Source organism: Pleurodeles waltl, chromosome 7 (genome assembly GCF_031143425.1).
Source record: "Pleurodeles waltl isolate 20211129_DDA chromosome 7, aPleWal1.hap1.20221129, whole genome shotgun sequence".
NCBI classification, from domain to species: Eukaryota; Metazoa; Chordata; class Amphibia; order Caudata; family Salamandridae; genus Pleurodeles; species Pleurodeles waltl.
Genome location: NC_090446.1, coordinates 1,111,139,562 through 1,111,156,632, shown reverse-complemented (window position 1 = coordinate 1,111,156,632; position 17,071 = coordinate 1,111,139,562). Strand labels below are relative to the sequence as shown.

The window sequence follows — 17,071 nt, the reverse complement described above, 5'->3', positions numbered from 1 at the left end:
CATGGCTGCTAGTAGCTGGTTGGGTGCCAGTTCTGGTGAAAGAGGATCCTAGTGCATCAGTATCCTCAACAAAAGCAGGAACAGAAAAAAGTCCTTGCAGCTCGTATTACCACAAAAGGAAGCAGCACTTCTCCAGTACTGGATTTTTCATAGATTGACATGCTTGAATCATTCCCCGATGTTGAAGTGGGAGTCCCACTGTGCTATTAAATAGCAGTATTCAAGACCAATAGAAGTATTTTTTTAAAGGACATTCACTTTAACAGCTTATTTACAGCATTAGAAAAGACCCAAAGTATAGCCAGTTGGGTGACAGCACGCTTTAGAACCCTCATCATAGAGGCTCCTCTGTCTCAGAGTTTGTACCGCACACCGTGGGAAGGGAGCCTTCCTGAGCTCTGCTCAGTTATCTTCATTCTGTTATCGTAAGAATTCTATGTTTTTGTTATTTTGCCTGAGACATCTAAAAAAAAGGGCTCTTTAGAACCTGTAGTACATGTGGGAGGAAAAAGCCTTCACCCAGAAGACTCCCACAAAGACTATTTACTGCCTCTACCCTCAACATAAGGTGAAAGACTTTAAGATTTGTCGTACCGTCTCTACAAACCTTAAAATACCTTGAGGGTAGGCTTCTTCTGTGGCTTCAGAAATCCAAATCTAAGACGGCTGTGAAGAGGACATAGAGACTCTTCATTGAGTGGCTTACAGGGAGTTGTATAGACTGGAGTAGGGTGTTGGAAAGTGCCATTCAGTGCAGTACAGTGTCATAGTGTGCAGTAGAGTGTTGTAGAGTTGAGTGCCACAGAGTGGAGTAAATTGAGGTAGAATGGAGGGGCATAGAGTTGAATAGAGTGGAGTGCTACACAGTGGAGTGTCGTAAAGTGTAGTGTCCTAGATTGTCGTTGTGCAAACTGTTGTGGGATAGAGTTTAGTGGTGTGCAGTGGACTGGCATGTTGTAGAGTAGACTGGAGTGATTTAGAATGGAGCGGCATGTCGTAGAATAGAGTGGCATGTCATAGCTGCATGTGATAGAGTGTCTTAAAGTGGAGGGGCATAGAGTGAAGTGGCATGTCGTAGAGTGAAGTGGGCGATGTAGAGTCATGTGTCGTAGAGTGGAGTGGAGTGGAGTGGAGTGAAGTGTTGTAGAGTGGAGAGGAGTGTCTTAGAGTGGAGTGATTTGCCATTGAGTGGAGTGGAGTGGAGTGTCGTGGAGTGGTGTGTCAGAGTATCGTACAGTAGAGGGGCACACAGTGGAGCAGAGTGTTCTAGAGTGGCATGTCATAGAGTACAGTGGAGTGGCATAGAGTTGAGTGGAGTGTTGTCGAGTGGACCATCGTCGAGTAGAGTGTTGTACAGTGACATAAAGTGGAGTGGAGTTGAGTGGTGTGGAGTGTCATAGACTGGACTGGAGTGGAGTGGAGTTGAGTAGAGTGTTATAGAGTAGCATACAGTGTTGTACAGTGGCGTAAAGCGGAATAGTGGAGTTGAGCGAAGTAGTGTATCAGAGTGGAGAGGAGTAAAGTGGCATTGAGTGGTGGAGGAGTTGCATACAGGGGAGTACAGTGTTGTATAGTGGCATAGAGTGGAATAGAGTTTTGTAGAGTGGAGTGGCATCGAGTGCTATGTCATACAGTTTTGTGGCATAGAGGGTTGTGATGTGATGCACAAAACCAAAGAAATGCAACAGTTATAATTAGAGTTATTTCAAGTAACCATAACTTGCAGCTTAAAGTAGCTATATCTTTCTTCAATAATTTGACTTTTAATGTTTCATTGATATTTTTATTGATGTTATAAAAGTTGTCATGCGTGCTGTAGTATCTGGGGTTATTAGCTGTGCATGGTGGAGCGCGAATTATAGTTACCTTAGGCCGCAAGTGATAGTTACTTGAAATAACTGTAACTATAACTGCTGAATTTCTCTGGTTTTGTGCTAACTATAATGTCCCTGTAGCCCTTGGTCTTTTAAGTGAATTTCTATGTTTTTTAAAACTCTATTTTCTAACTATAACGTCTGTGCAATCTTTTTTATTTTATTTTTGTGAATTTCGATGTTTTTTTTAATGTAAATTAATTTTCATTACTATACGCTAATCTGCCGAAGGCCGTGCACGGCGAGTGTTGGCTTCATTGCCTGGCTGCAGACTCCCTAACCACCTGACCCTGTGCTGCGCACGGCCTTTGGCCATGTGCGCAGGGAGTTGGCTGCAGAGCCTGTCTCTCTGGGTGTGAGAATAGGTGTGAGAGGGTATCTCTGGTTGTGTGAATGGGTGTGGGAGTGTCTGCATGTGAGAGTGGGTGTAAGTGGGTGTCTCTGGGTGTGACAGTGGGTGTGAGAGTGTCTCTGTGAGTCGGTGTGTGAGTTTCTTTGTGGGTCTGTAAGTGTATGTATGAGAGTCTGTGTGTGTCTTTGAGTGGGTTTGTGAATGTCTGAGTGGGTGCATGAGTTTTTAAGTGGGTCTGTGAGTGAGTGAGAGTGTCTGAGTGGGTCTGTGAGTGTGTGCATGAGTCTGAGTGGGTGTGCGAGTGTCTAAGTGGGTCTGTGAGTGGGTGAGTGAGTGGGTCTGTGAGTGAGTACATGAGTCTCTGAGTAGGTCTGTGAGTGTGTGTGTGGGTGTGTCAGTAGCTGTGTGAGTGACTCTGTCACAAAGGAACCTCACCTGCCCGTTTAGCCAACAAGTTTGCAAAAAATATCTACGAAGTGACGTTCTTTCTGACTCCTTGGATAAACGTCCAGTAAGTATTCTACACTATGGCTGCGTAGTGGACCACGTGGAAAAATCTCCAGGGATTACTACTATAACTCGTACCCTCGTCAAGCAATGCTAATTGCTCCAAATATTACAGCACTCATGACAACTTTTTTAATGTCAATGAAACATTAGTAGTCACATTATTAAAGAAAAAACTGTGCATTGCAGGGATGCAAGTTATAGTTACTTGAAATAACTCTAACTTTAACTACTGAATTTCCGTGGTGAGAAGCTAACTATAAAGTCCATGTAACCTTTGGTTGTTTTAAGTGAATTTCTATGTTTTTTCAAGTCTATTTCCTTACTCTAACGTCCCTGTAACCTTTTTTTTTTTTCCAGTGAATATACACTTATATATGTTAAAGTTAGGAAATAGAATGAAAAAATTTAGAAATTCTTTAAAAAACTCAACTTTACAGGGACGTTATAGTTATGTTCTGAGTTTACTCGCACAAAACCATAGAAATTCAGATGTTATACTTAGAGTTATTTCAAGTACTTATAACTCGTGCCCTAAGGTAGCTATAACTCGCACCCCCCTCATGCACAGTTTTCTCATCAATAATTTTACTGCAAATGTTACAGTGATATTGTCAATGATGTCATAGATTATGTCATGAGTGATGTAATATCTGGGGTAATTAGCAGTGCATGGTGAAGGCAGTGGGTGCCTGGGTATGGTGGTCCCTAGGGCCTAAAGTGGCCTGGTAAGGGAGGCTGCATGCTAACCTCCTCTTGAAAATACAGTGGACCCAGGGATACGGAGACCCTGTGGCAAAAACAGCCTGAGGTGCAGGCTGCATGCCCCCTTCCATTAAAAATAACATTGGGCCCCAGAGGATTGTGTCACCAAGGCCTAGAATGGCCTAGGGAGGGGGGCTGAGCACAGCCCTTCTTTAATATTGTGCCTTCGGCCCCAGGGAAGGGTTCCTGCGGCCTCTTAGAGGCTTAGGAACAGGGACCACGCACTCCTCTCCCCAAATAAAAACATTATCTGTCGCCCCAGGCCCTTGCTCACCCCGGGGGCGGGAGTGATTTCCCTGCGGATCGTCTATGAGTTTGCTGCAAAATTGAAACAAACAAAGATTTTTGGCCTTAGGCAGTCTCCAACACCAGACCTAACTGGTCCCCACCACCAGGCCTAGAGGGTTAGGGTGTCCCTGGCCTGCCCCTTTATGTCTTTTTCTGTCTTTTTTAGGACTGAGTTTTGAGTCCTAATGTGGCTGCCACCACTTCCTTGTTGATGTGATGGCAGCCAATTAGATCACAGCAGGATATCTGTCGGATCCACAGAGGCTCCGGCTCTCCAGATAGACAAAGATTTTAAGAATTCATTGCTCAAAAACTACTGAACGGAGTTAAACCAAAGTCCAAAAAGCCCTTTTTCTTGACCAAGATCTAGTTTTCTGTCAAATTTGATGTAAATCCGTTCAGCGGTTTGGGCTGTATTGGTGTCTAAAGTTCCTATGGAAAAATGAATGGGGAGAATGCATTTTGCGACCATGCCCTTTTTCTCTCCCCCTGTTAGATGGATCACCCCAAAACATTTCATGTGCAAACTAGTCAAAAAGTAGCAGTTTTGTGGAAATTTTCTTTGAGATTCGTCAAACGGGGTCAAAGTTATTAGCAGCACAGAAAATGAATTTCCTCCTGTAAAAATGGCAAAAGGCTTTGTTCCTTTTACGTCGTTGTGGATGCCACTGTGTTAATCCTATTCTTAAAAACCTTGCTAGAAAAACTGACATTTGAGGTGAACACATTCAGTGTATCAATGGTGTAGAGCAGTGGTTCCCAACCTGTGATCCGGGGACCCCAAGGGGTCCGCGAGTCCTCTTCAGAGGGTCCACGACTGCTTAGACAATTAAATAAGATTAACAGATTAGGTCCCCAGCTTTTAGTATGGACTCAGTTGGGGGGGAGGTCCCCTGATTCCAATAAAGATTCAATGTGGGTCCCAGGATCCAGTAATGATAACGTGGGGGTCCACAGAAGTCAAAAGGTTGAGAACCAATGGTGAAGAGCGCTCTATATAGGAGCTGCTCTCAACCTACACTTGGGAACTACCCAGAGTTCCTTGCTTTCTTATGTGTATAATTAATGCAAAACTTTGAGCCTGAAAGGGTATTATTAGATAGCTCGATGAATCGATAGATAGATAGATAACCCAGTGGCGCTTGTCGCTGGGTAGTTAATAGAATTGTTTTTTTTTATTTTGCTTATCACTATAGTGCTGTTTGACAAATCTTCAGAAAACTTTACCTTCCTGGGAAGATCCGGGGTGAACCGTCAAGCCAAAATGTGTTTTCCCCATGCAATTTTCCATATGAGAATTTACAGTGATACAGCAAAAACGGCTGAACGAAATTACACCAAATGTGAGAATTCAAAAAAGAGAAAATGCTTTTTTGCCAAGCACCAAGGTTAGGGGGTTAGGGTATTCCTACCCTGCCCCTTTTTTTTTTTTTTTTTTTTTTACGTTTTCTTTTGGAACTCTGCTAAGGCTGAGTCCAAAAATGGCTGCCAACACTTCCTGGTTAAAATGTTGGCAGCCAATCAGATCTCAGTATGAGATCTCTGGGATCCTCTGGGCCTCCACATCTCTAGATATACAACTTTGGATTTCCTTTAATTTCTCAAAAACTACTGAACGGATTTACACCAAATAACAAAAAGGGTGCTTTCTGGATCACTAGCTAACTTTCTGACAAATTTGGTGGGGTATGTTGGTTGGGACTGTAGTCGTGTCTAAAATCTCTATGGAAATTAACATATGAAACACACTTTTTTTTGACCCCACCCTTTTTCTTAGCCCCGCTTAACAGATCACCACAGAACTTTCCATTTACAGCAAAACTCTAGAGGTCATTTTTTTTTTTTTAGAAACTTTCATGAAGAGTCTTCAGATGGAGCCAAAGTCAAAAAACGCTGTTTCTATGGATACTAGGTCCTAGCTATAACTACCTACTGGTGACCGCCAGTAGGTAACATAGAGAGTCACAAAGAAATGAAGAAATAAGTGACTCAAACAGATGGACTCACCAAAGAACAAAAAAAAAAATCACTACAAAGTTTCAGTGTCTACCTTCCTCAGGCAATAAAAGATGGTTTGCTCAGTGGCTGCACAGCTGCCACTGCTAGATTTTCAAAAAGCATCACGAGTGAAAATTCCATTTGCAATGTGGAAACAGTGCAGTCCTGAGATCTCTTGAGATATGCAGTAATCAGGTGGTATTGTCAGTGGTGTCCCATCCATCTGGGATGGTACAGCCAGAAGTTTTCGGTTGGGTCCACTTGTTCTTTCTTTAAGACAAGTTCTTAAGGGGAGACCTTCAAATCTGATAGTAAATTGCCACAAGGTGAACATGATTGGCTACAGGCTGGTAAAGTTTCTTACTAATTATTGCAGATTTGTGGTTCCTGAATCGTGTACAGAGGTCATTCACTGTTTGGCCTACATATTGTTGTTTTTTTTTTCATCTTTGGCATTGGCACTGAATCACATAAATAATGTAAGTTGAGCGACATGTAAGATGCTGTCATATTCCATAAGTCCTTCTCATAAAAGAACTAGTTACTAATGATGTTTGTAAAAGGTATTCACATGTGATGCACCTTTTCGAGTCGTAGCAATGAACCCCTGAATTTGTTACAGTTTGATTGAGTTCAGCTCTCATAATAAGAGGTCATAAATCAGGAGCTCTGCGGTAAGCGATGATTGGCGGTTTTGGAAAATCATTTTTAAAATTTTGCACAAGTGGATAATAAGGGAAACATTTTTGCATTATATTTCTGTAATTGGGAGCCAATGGATGATGGTCAATCACAAATGGGATTCTGTCACTTTTGTTTCTGCTGTTGGCATTCCATATAAGTGCTTCCCTGGGTTACTTCGAAGACTTGTCTATTTGTTGTGGTATGATATGCAGAGCATAGCCTTTTTAAAATAACGTAGCAGGGTCCTGTGGATGGTCTTGACTTCTGTCGTCATTGCTAGAGGTGCATCTCATTCTGAGTGCTTGGCTGTAGATGGTACTGGGTTTAAAGTAGTGTTGGTGACACGAAGTCCAGTTTAGATACGAATGAGCATCTGTAGGCTTGTGGTACATAGCAGTTATAATTTTATTTTATTTTTTATAAATGTTGAGTAGCACATCTGGAAAAGGAAGACGATGCTTCGGTTTAGTATTGCTGCTGGTGAATTTGATGGTATGATGGCTACTGTTGATATAACCTGTAAGTTTTTCCAATGTTCTCCTTCTTGCATTCCATATTATAAATATGCCATCAATGTATCGTAGCCATATCAGTGGTTTGTTGAAAGAAGTAGCAAGTATTTAGTCTTCTAGTTTGCCCATGAAGATAGTTGCATAGGATGGAGCCATCCAAGTACCCATGGAAGTCCTTTGTTTCAGCAATTAGTGTTTACCGTTGAAAGTACAATTGTTGGGTTTAAGAATAACTTGCAAATTTGGTAAGCATGCTTGTTGATGGCTTTTTCACTGTCCTTTTGTTAAGAGCTTTAGATAATGCCATACGCCTTTCCTCATGTGGTATACTGATGTTTAACGATGTAACATCAAATGCAGCCAGAAGAGTGTCATCACTAAATGTGTGGGTTTTGTTTATTTTTTCAATAATCTGAAGAAATTGACTGGAATTCTTAACAAATAATGGAAGTTCCTGGACAATAGGCTGGAGGTGCAGGTTGACAAATAAAGATAGTCTCTCTATGACTGTATCATTGCCAGAGATGATGGGACGGCCAGGATTGTTAATTTTGTTAATTTTGGGAAGGATATAAATTCTCCTGAGTCTTGGTTTGGGATGAACAGGTATATCTGCTGCTGTTCCATCAGTGAGATTTAAGCTCCTGTACTTTACAACCACGTTCTTAATTTAGTTGTTCAAGTCTTCTGTTGGATCAGTTTCTAAAGGTTTGTAAGTGTTCCATTAATTGTCTCATACCCTCCTCAATATAATCATTGTCATGATAACCACTACACCGCCTTTGTCTGCCGGTTTTATAATGACATCCATTGTTTGTTGAAGGTGGTATAGAGCTTTTCTTTCTTCTCTGATAATGTTATCAAAAATCCTTCTAGCTGTTGATTCATTGATAGGTTTGTTGATGGATAAAATGTGTATTTAAAGAACAGGATTTCTACCACTTTAAAAGTCAGTGATTTGGAATGGCGGAACATCTTAAATCTACCTGGAAGGTAACTTGAAAGATCAACATTAGAATTATTGTTAAAGTATTCTGCAAGTCTGCATCTTCTCCCAAAGGCTTTTAGGTCTCTCATCATGTCGGCCGTATTATGGCCCTTAAGTACAGGACAGTAATAGAGGCCCTTCCTCAAGAGGTTTAATTCAAATGGTGATAGGAGCCCTCCAGTTAAGTCAATAAGTGTGTCTGATGTCTGAAAAGGTTATAACTGGCTCATGCGATGCAGTATTGTTTTGTCTTATAAACCTGTTCTTTTTATGTTGTTTACTCATGGGGCTTACACTGACAAGATAATCTCCAAAAACAGAATGATTTATGAAGTGGTGAGTTGAAAGAGGAGGTATGTTAAATCTTAACATGTCTCTTTTTAGGTTTGCAGATTTCTTCCTGGGTGTCATCTTTTTTTACTTCTGTGTTCTGCAATTCTCTGTAGCATGTGTGCCACTTCACAGTCACTTTTTGTGTTCTTTAAAAATTCCAGTACGTTTTGTAGTTTGGTTTTAAGTATTTGCATTTTTATGAATGGTTACTTTAACAGATGCTGATAGTAGAGCTATTGATGAGTTATGCAGTAAAATATTCCATGTACTATACCTTTGACAGTTGGTTAGTTTAAAAGGTGGCTTAGACCGAGGGCCTGATTTAGAGTTTGGCGGATGGTCACAAACCTGGCAGATATCCTGTCCGTTGTATTACGATTCATTTATATCCTATGGCCATCTTTATGTGATGGATGGGATATCCATCACGTTTGTGATGGAGTAACCCTATCTGCCAAACTCTGAATCAGGCCCTTAATCTCCAACCCCATGGGATAGATGTTACGTTTTTTAGAGATTTGTAAATGTGCTATTGTAAATTGTCACTTACTGATTTTCTCCTGGATGAACAGTGCAAATCTAGCATGTAGATTTGTTCTTGACATGATGGTTGCTTCTGGCTTGAACGTTGGATCCAAGGAAGATAAATGTTTTGTAATCCCAAAAACAATGCACTAGAAGATGAAGGATCACAGGAAAACAACAGCTAGCCATGGTAAACATCCAGATCCCAAAAGATATAATGAGTCACAAAGAAATTAAATATCCAAGAACAAAAGATTCAAACAGATGGGCTCACAAAAAAATATTTCGGCTTCCTCCTGCCTCAGGCAGTACAAGTTGGTTTGCTCAGTGGCTGCAAAGCTGACCCTGAGGGATTTTGAAAAAGCATTATGAGTGAAAATTTCATTTGGAAGGCGGAAGCTGAAACATTGTAGTGGAAATATATTTAAGGTTACAGGGACATTATAGTTAGGTTCTGAATGTACTCATACAAAACCGTAGAAATTCAGCAGTTATAGTTAGAGGTATGTCAAATAACACACTCACAGCCTAAGGTAACTATAACTCACGCCTCTGTTTATTTTTTCAGTGAATTTCTAAGGATTTTTATAATTATGTTTCCTAATTATAAAGTCCCTGTAACCTTTGTTGTTGTCAGTGAATTCCTGTGTTTTTTTACCATTTAGTAATTTTAAATACTTTGTTAATCCAACTACTGCTGCGTATGGCCTCCAGCCATGCATAGTGGAGGTTGAATGCAGGGCCTGGCATGTGGTCAGGCCCTGCGGCCAAGCTCCTATAACCACCCAAACCTGCACCGCACATAGCCTTTGGCTGTGCATGGCATAGGTTGGCCACAGGGCCTGGCCTGCACCCAGCCCTTGTGGCCAACCCCTATAACCACTCAACCCTGCGCTGCACACGGCCTTCAGCCGTGTGTGGCAGGCGTTGGCTGCAGGCTGGCCTGCAGCCAGGCCCCGTGGCCAACCCCTATAACTACTCAACCGCGCATGGCCAAAGGACGGTTGACTGCAGGGCCTGCAACCAAACCCCTATAACCACCCAGAGAGAAATTGAGAGCTTTTTCAGGCTTTTCAGACAAATTGAAAAGAAAAATGCATTTGTTAAGTAAGTAGAGTGAGATCACCTTCCGCATGTACCTTAAATATGTGAAGTTGAAAAGAAATTGAAGCATGAAAATGACCACAGTCACACCTAGACTAGAACCCACAACCTTCGTGTGTGACACCTTAACCACCTTGTCACAGGTGACTTATTACTTTACATTGTCCAGGCGTAACTAAGACTTTAGAAACTTTTGATAGTAAAACAAGTAAATATTCCATCTCTAAAAATGGTTAACATCCAAAACACTAGTAAATAACAGACACACAGTATGAAATACCATGGCTTGAACCTTCTACCTACTGAGTGACAGTTCAATAGCTGTCCCAGTGGGCCATTTTCTTTTCTTTTTTTTTTTTTAAATGTACAGAACCGCCAGGGGATCCTGAAGGCCCCTGCTGTTTTAGCAGGCTCCTGACTCATCCGGCAGCTGGCATTGTTTCCCACAAGTAGGGAGCTGCTTTAAATAGCAGCTTCCTGCCTATGGGAGCAATGTTTTCATCTATTCCCCTGCATGCATATTTGCAAGCAGGAAAACTCCGCTTTGTGCAAGCAGCAGGTGTTTGAAAGCGGAGTTTGTTTGCAAAGCAAACAGCTATGTTCCAGGGATGGGCACTCCGGGACATAGCAGGAGCCAGCCCTGGTTGGAGGTGGTCCCCAGGATCATCATTCCAATGTGAACTAGCCCTGGGGAGGTGGTGGTGGGCGAGGGTCTGTGACGGACCCCCATCCTTCTTTAAATTTAGCCCTGGGGAGGTTGTGGTCCCCGGACCTGCTGGAGGGGGGAGGGGGCTAGGCGCCCCCAGCAATCATTTTAATGAAAGCCCCAGGAGGTAGCGGTTCACGGGGCAGAGGGGGCCCCCTGCATTCAATGGAATACCTGTGCCGGGGAAGTGGCAATCCCAGGGGCTTCAGCAAGCTCGGGGGGGGGGCGTATGCCATCCTCCCAATTTTTGGCATGCCCCGGGACCTGGCCCACCCTCGGGCTTCGTTAAAAACAAGCGTTGGAGCCCGTGCTTCTTTGTTTTTTTAAATAACTTTAGCGGACTTGCGAACCTATTGCAAATTTGCGGCAACATTTGGTTTCAAAATGCAATCTAACTCTGGAGACCAGAGCTAAGGGGTCAGGGAGTCCATAACCTGGCCCCTTTTCCTTTTTCAATCTTTTTTTCCTGGGATTTGAGTCCCAGCCTGGCTGCCAACATTTCCTTGCTCCAGCAATCAGATCTCTGCATGAGATCGTGAGGGTTTGCTGAGCCTTTGCTTCCCTATGTATACAAATTTGTTTTTTCTTTAATTTCTCAAAAACTACGAAACTGATTTACACCAAATAACAAAAAGGGTATTTTCTAGACCCATCCGTCCAATGGTTCGGGCGTTATTCTGGGCATTATTCCTGTTGAAAATCGTATGGAAAAATGCATGGGGAAAAAGCATTTTAGGACTCCCCCTTTTTGTTGGCCCCTGCTTGATGGAGCACCCCGAAATTTTACAGGCAGACACTGAAGTTATTAGCAAAACAAAAAAACACTTTTTCTTTTGAAACTAAGTCCTATCTATAACTACCTAGTGGTAACCACCGCTAGGTTTTATTCGATATATATATATAACGAATCGCGTCTGTTTGGTTTTGTTGAATGATGCAATAAATTGAATGCTGTCCCGAAGTGACTGTCTTTGTTGCCGTTTTGGGGACATTGTTTGTGGTGGTGGGCATCCTGAATATAAAAAAAAAAAACAGTCTACGTCAACATCTCCTTAATGCAGAAAATGACCAAAACATGAATCCAATCCTTGATCTAAGAATAGCAGACAGGTTGGTCAGGAGAGAGATATATTTAGAACGCTAGCACTCTATCAAATATTACCTCATCTGTTTTAGCCAGACTGGATGTGTGCAATAGATTTGCAGAATACCTTCTTTCATGTTCCAATCTATTTTTTACACAGTCATTTTATCTCAAAGAATCACCATCAAAAACAAAGTCCTTCTCTTTTGTTTGCAGTTAGCGTCTTGAGCTTTCTTGAAGTCTGTGTTTGCAGACAATGTGGTCTATCTTTGTTACATATGGATTTGCATTCAGCCTCACCTCTATGACTGTCTTCTCAAGGCCAGCAAAATGCATGACAAGACTTGAGAACAGTGATAATCACCTTCAAGTGTCCTCTGTTCTTGATTCCGTTGTGCTGTGCACCTTCCTTGTCACAGACCTTCTTCAGGTAAAACCAATGGGGCCAGAAGACAAAGGTTTGCGACAACAGATTTCTCTGAACAGCACCACAACCCAATCCTTTTTATAGGCCTGTGCAAAGGAAAACATTTTACGAAAGTCCTTTCAACAACCAGTAATGGGACGGGTTGTTTTAATGGACTTATCTCTGGAGAGATGCAAGGTACACATGGTGAGGGCCTGATTATGAATATAGGTGCTATTTATGGCACCTGATAAATAACAATACCGTGGGGTATGTTATTTATCAGGTATGATAAATAACACCTTTTATGTGTTTCTGGGGAATAACATGCAGATTTTAGTGTTTAACGCACCAAAATCCCCAAGATAGGTAAATACTGTATGTTTTTCTCCTATTACATTTTGGCTAACTTGACCTGCCGGAATTTAAAGAAGATTGCGGTATTTAACGTATTTGATAATTATAGAATGCGTTAAATAACACTCCACTAATAATTCAGATTTCCTGCGCAAACAGGAGTTTAGGCAGGAGTTGGAAATTAACAAACCACTCGCAATCTGACCCTAAGACTACAGAAGAAATGGTCAGCCAAAGAGCAACAGTTGTATATCAAAAAACTGAAAATAGGTGAATCTGGTCCACAGATCAATTCTGACACTAATCAAATCCAACCTCCTTCAAACTGTAAAGCTACCTCAATGTATTATCTAAATCAGCAGTGTGGTATGAGATCCAGAGTACTTTTAAAGGAAGCAAAGATGTTGTGGCTCTGGCTGTGAACGAGGCATATCCACAACACAGCAGTCCGTCTCCCAGAAATTCAAAATGCCATAGCAGGCAAGCTCAGCAGACACCCTTCCAAAGCTGTATTACTGAGTCTCAAAAGGTCATGTACGCTCCATCTTCTTGTTAACATCTGGATTTCCAGAAATTAATCTTTGCGCCAAATCAGAAAATTATGTCTCCAGGTTTCCACAGCTTCATCGCAAGGGAATGCCCTTTCCAGATTGATCAAAGCATGTCTGTTCACCTTTTCCCCAATCTCAGTGCCCTGCAGAGTGATCAGCAAATTAAAGCAGTGCAAAGCAACCATGATCCTCATTGCGCCATACTGGTGTCCTCATTAGTAATATCCAGATCTCCTCCAGCTGTTGATTGAATTGCACTTGAGACTTCCGTGCAGGTTTTAACTTTTCTGTTAGGCACGATCCTCCACCTCAGTCTTCCATCAGTGTACTTGACTGCTTGTCTTCTGCGAACCTAAATTACAGCTATTTCAAATTTACAGATGACTATAGAACCATCTAATAGGAAACCATTATCTGCTCCAATGTCTTTACATTAATTCTAGACAAACTTGTGGAATGATTTGCAATTGTAGGCCCTTTATTGTTGGGGAAGCACCTGGGCCCTCGCCCTTATCTTGACAAACATAACTGTCCAAAAGCGAAAATATTTTCTGACTCACAAAAGTACACGGTACACGTTCCCATAGTAGTTCGTGGTACTGGAGAGAACTACTTTATATAGATGTGAAAGAGTGTAATGCCAGTACTCACAGTGAAGTCAGCCAACACCTAAAGTGGGATCACCCGTTTTCCCACAAAAAAAACCAATAGATGAAGAAGGCTGTCTCAAAGCCCCTGTAAGTGATCTGTGGGTTTTCCTGCTGGGTCGTAATACAAGACCATGCAGCCGTTGTGGTACACCATTCAGTGAGGTTTCCCTTCAGCCCAAGACCTGTGAATATCTCACAGAGAGTCTAAGGGGTAGTGGACTGAGTTAATTTTTTATTAGGGGAGGGGTGGCAGGGTCGGGTACTTTTTTGATGTCAGGGTGGAGGTAGGGTAGTTTATGTTTTAGAGGTGGGAGTGTGGGGTTCAGGGTATTTTTTTTTAGTTTTTACGGCTTAGGGTGGTGTTGAATTTTTAGGGGTGGGATTGAGTAGTTCTATTTTTTTTAGGGCTTAGTGTGGGTGGGGGGGGTCAGAATAGGTTAGCTATTAGGGATAGGGGTCATTTTGGGGGGAAATTGCTCATTTGTCATTTCAAGGTATGTACACTACATCTATGAAAAAGATGCTGTTGGATTTGGAAAATAGAAATATCCACTATAACTTGAGCATCTTTAATTTACCTGATAATATTATGGGTCAGGATTGCAGAGCCTTTTTGGAAAATGTATCACAATCCCTGTTGAAATGAAAACTATGAGAGATGTTTGAAATCGATAAAGCTCATCCCGTGCCGTCACACCGTAAACCTAATCACCCTAAACCGCAACAAGTCATATTTATAGTGTTACGTCATCATCACATCATAATGATGCATAAAGCTGTCTGGGAAATTACATCCTTAAAGATGGAAGGCAATAAAATATGTATACATCAAAACTTTGCTAAGGAAGCAATTGCATTATGTTAGCAACTTCCTGACCTATGCCCTCAGCGTTGTAAAGCAGGTTAAAATTACGGACTGTTTGATCGATTAGGCCTGGGAATATGGAAAAATTATAAATCTAAGTCTTTTACTTTAACTGCAAATTTGATTGCCTATTTGGATTTTCATGGTCCAGTTGCAATGGATTCTCATACTTCTATAGTTGACACTTGATATGCCACAATTTTGCTTTTGTAATAACCTTCTTTTCCTTAGGATTATAATTGTTTTATCTGTCTTATTTGTTTTGTTTGTCATTTCTATAAGCTACTTTATCAATGTACTCTGGTATAATTAGTTCCAGTCTTGTATTTCCTTTCATAACCTTTCCTATTCCTTTATTATGGCTCACAGGTACACTTTGAAAATTGCCTCTTTAATTGTTATTGGTCTCTGTCCTCTAATAAAGAGGAAGACAATATTTGATTATTTGCATAAATGTAAAGTGGATACGTGTTTTCTGCAAGAAACGCAAATTGATGATTCTATTTAGGTTTATATGACAAATTGTGGATTGGTACTCTAGTTTTATCACCTGCACAGTGGTGTACAAATGGGTTGGCCATTTTGTATCTTGCAAGCTACCAGTTACCATTTTAATTTGAAAACATGATTCTGATAGTCAATATGTGTATGTTTAACCACTAATTGACAAATACCCTATTCATTTTTAGGGTTGAGCGTAAGGCGCTCTGATCCTGCTGTAATCTCTCTTTGGGCTTTTAACTATGCCCACGTTACGTAATCCACTTTCATAGGTTCGTGGGCTTGCCTTTTAAAATCTGCTTGCTTTCATTAGTGAAAGGCAGGCATACCTCATGCCTTTTCCGGTGTTTAGCCCTCCTTGAGCGCACCGACCAACTACTGAAAACATACGAGGCTATGTGTTTTCCGTATGGTTTCTGGACTACTTTGTCTCTTTATTTCTTAGCGAAATCACACTTGTTTTTTTTTCCCCCCAATTAATTTGCCAAGAAAAGTCTGGTTAGGAGTTTACATAGCTAATAGCTCTAACTCAACGAAATGTGAGACCCGTTGCATTGTAAATGCTTGTATTGATCTGTAAACTCTGGTGGTAATGAATCTGCCCTGAAGCCAATGTTGTATTTTTAATGATATTAGCGTGCCCGAGGAATGCAGATCAGTCGAGGCTGGAAGAGAGAATCCTGAATTATGTGGCAATCATCGGTCCTAATTATACAGCAGTTTTTATGACTCCATCGAAGGGGATTTAATTACTATTCAGATATGCGGAATCAATGACGCTGTCAAAAATCTCGGCATATTTCTAAACACCAAAACCAGTGGGGCAAACATGTTTACAGATACATTTTTGGTAGTTCATATTAAGAGGTGCAGAGTGGCGTTGGGCCAGGTGTGGCATCCCCAGCGGCTGTCGGTGACTTTGTCAATCTTTCATTTCAGCCTGGGGTGTTATGCGATATTGGCATCGGTGAATGTGAAAATACACTTCCCAGAATGCAACAAGCTGTTAGTAAAACGCCAGGGCCGGCTGCTGGTGCCACGTGTGACACGGAGGCTCTTGGCAGAAGGTGGCCGCACGGGTAATCTGGTCTAGGCGCATTCACAGCAGTAGGGATTTCCTGCAATAAATTTGAATAAAATGCAAACCTCCTTTTTCACTTCTTAAAAACCTGGTTCTTTTAAGACAATTACTTCTCTGCTAATGTACAGAAAATGCTTTGAAATGGGCAACGCGTATTTGCATCACCCACTTTGGTGCCCTTACATGAATTATGATAATGGGGTACACGCCGTTGCACCCCTTTTTGTACTCAAGCACGTACTGAGTATTCTAACTAAATACATAGAACAGGAAGTGAACCCCGATTCTGAGCATTTGTCGTAAAAATGCCTTCCTCTGTGTTCACATATACCTTTTAAATATTTTGATATTTAAATATTTGGTATTTTCCCCTAGTGCGTACACCTTTGTTTCAAAATTATTACCAACCGCATAAGATGCTATTACTGAAAAGATACAAGGCTTTTTGTTTTCCATATGGTTTCTGGACTTCTTTTTCTCTTTATTTCGCAGCGCTCATTTTTTTCCCCAATTAATGTGGCAAGAAAAGTCCGGTTAGGAGTTTACAACGCTAATGGCTCTAACTCAACAAAATGCAAGACCCGTTGCATTGTAAATTCTTTTTTATGTATATGTTCCTACACAAGACAATCCTAATTTTGGGAAATTCATTTTTTAGGAAATGTTAACTATTACAAGCATACCTCTTATTCTAGGAGGTGACTTTAACATGATTTCTGATCCACTCACAGTTAGAATTTCAACAGTTAAATTTCATCCTCTGTGGTCTTATGCCCTGTTTAAAGCATTAATTGCTAAAACTAAGTTAATTGATCATTGGAGATTCATTTATCTCACTGATGAGGATTTTACTTTCTACTCAAATGCTCATGATAAATAGTCTTGTATTGACTACTTATTCTTCTCCAGGAATTTATGCTATGCAATGTCCTATCCTAAA

The 17,071-nt window shown here is 41.2% G+C and overlaps 1 protein-coding gene across 4 annotated transcripts in view; it reads left to right on the top strand.

Annotated features, from left to right (window-relative positions):
- Nucleotides 1-17,071, top strand: part of MYCBPAP (MYCBP associated protein) — a 670,648-nt gene that overhangs the window by 250,478 nt on the left and 403,099 nt on the right. The gene's annotated exons all lie outside the window — the stretch shown is intronic.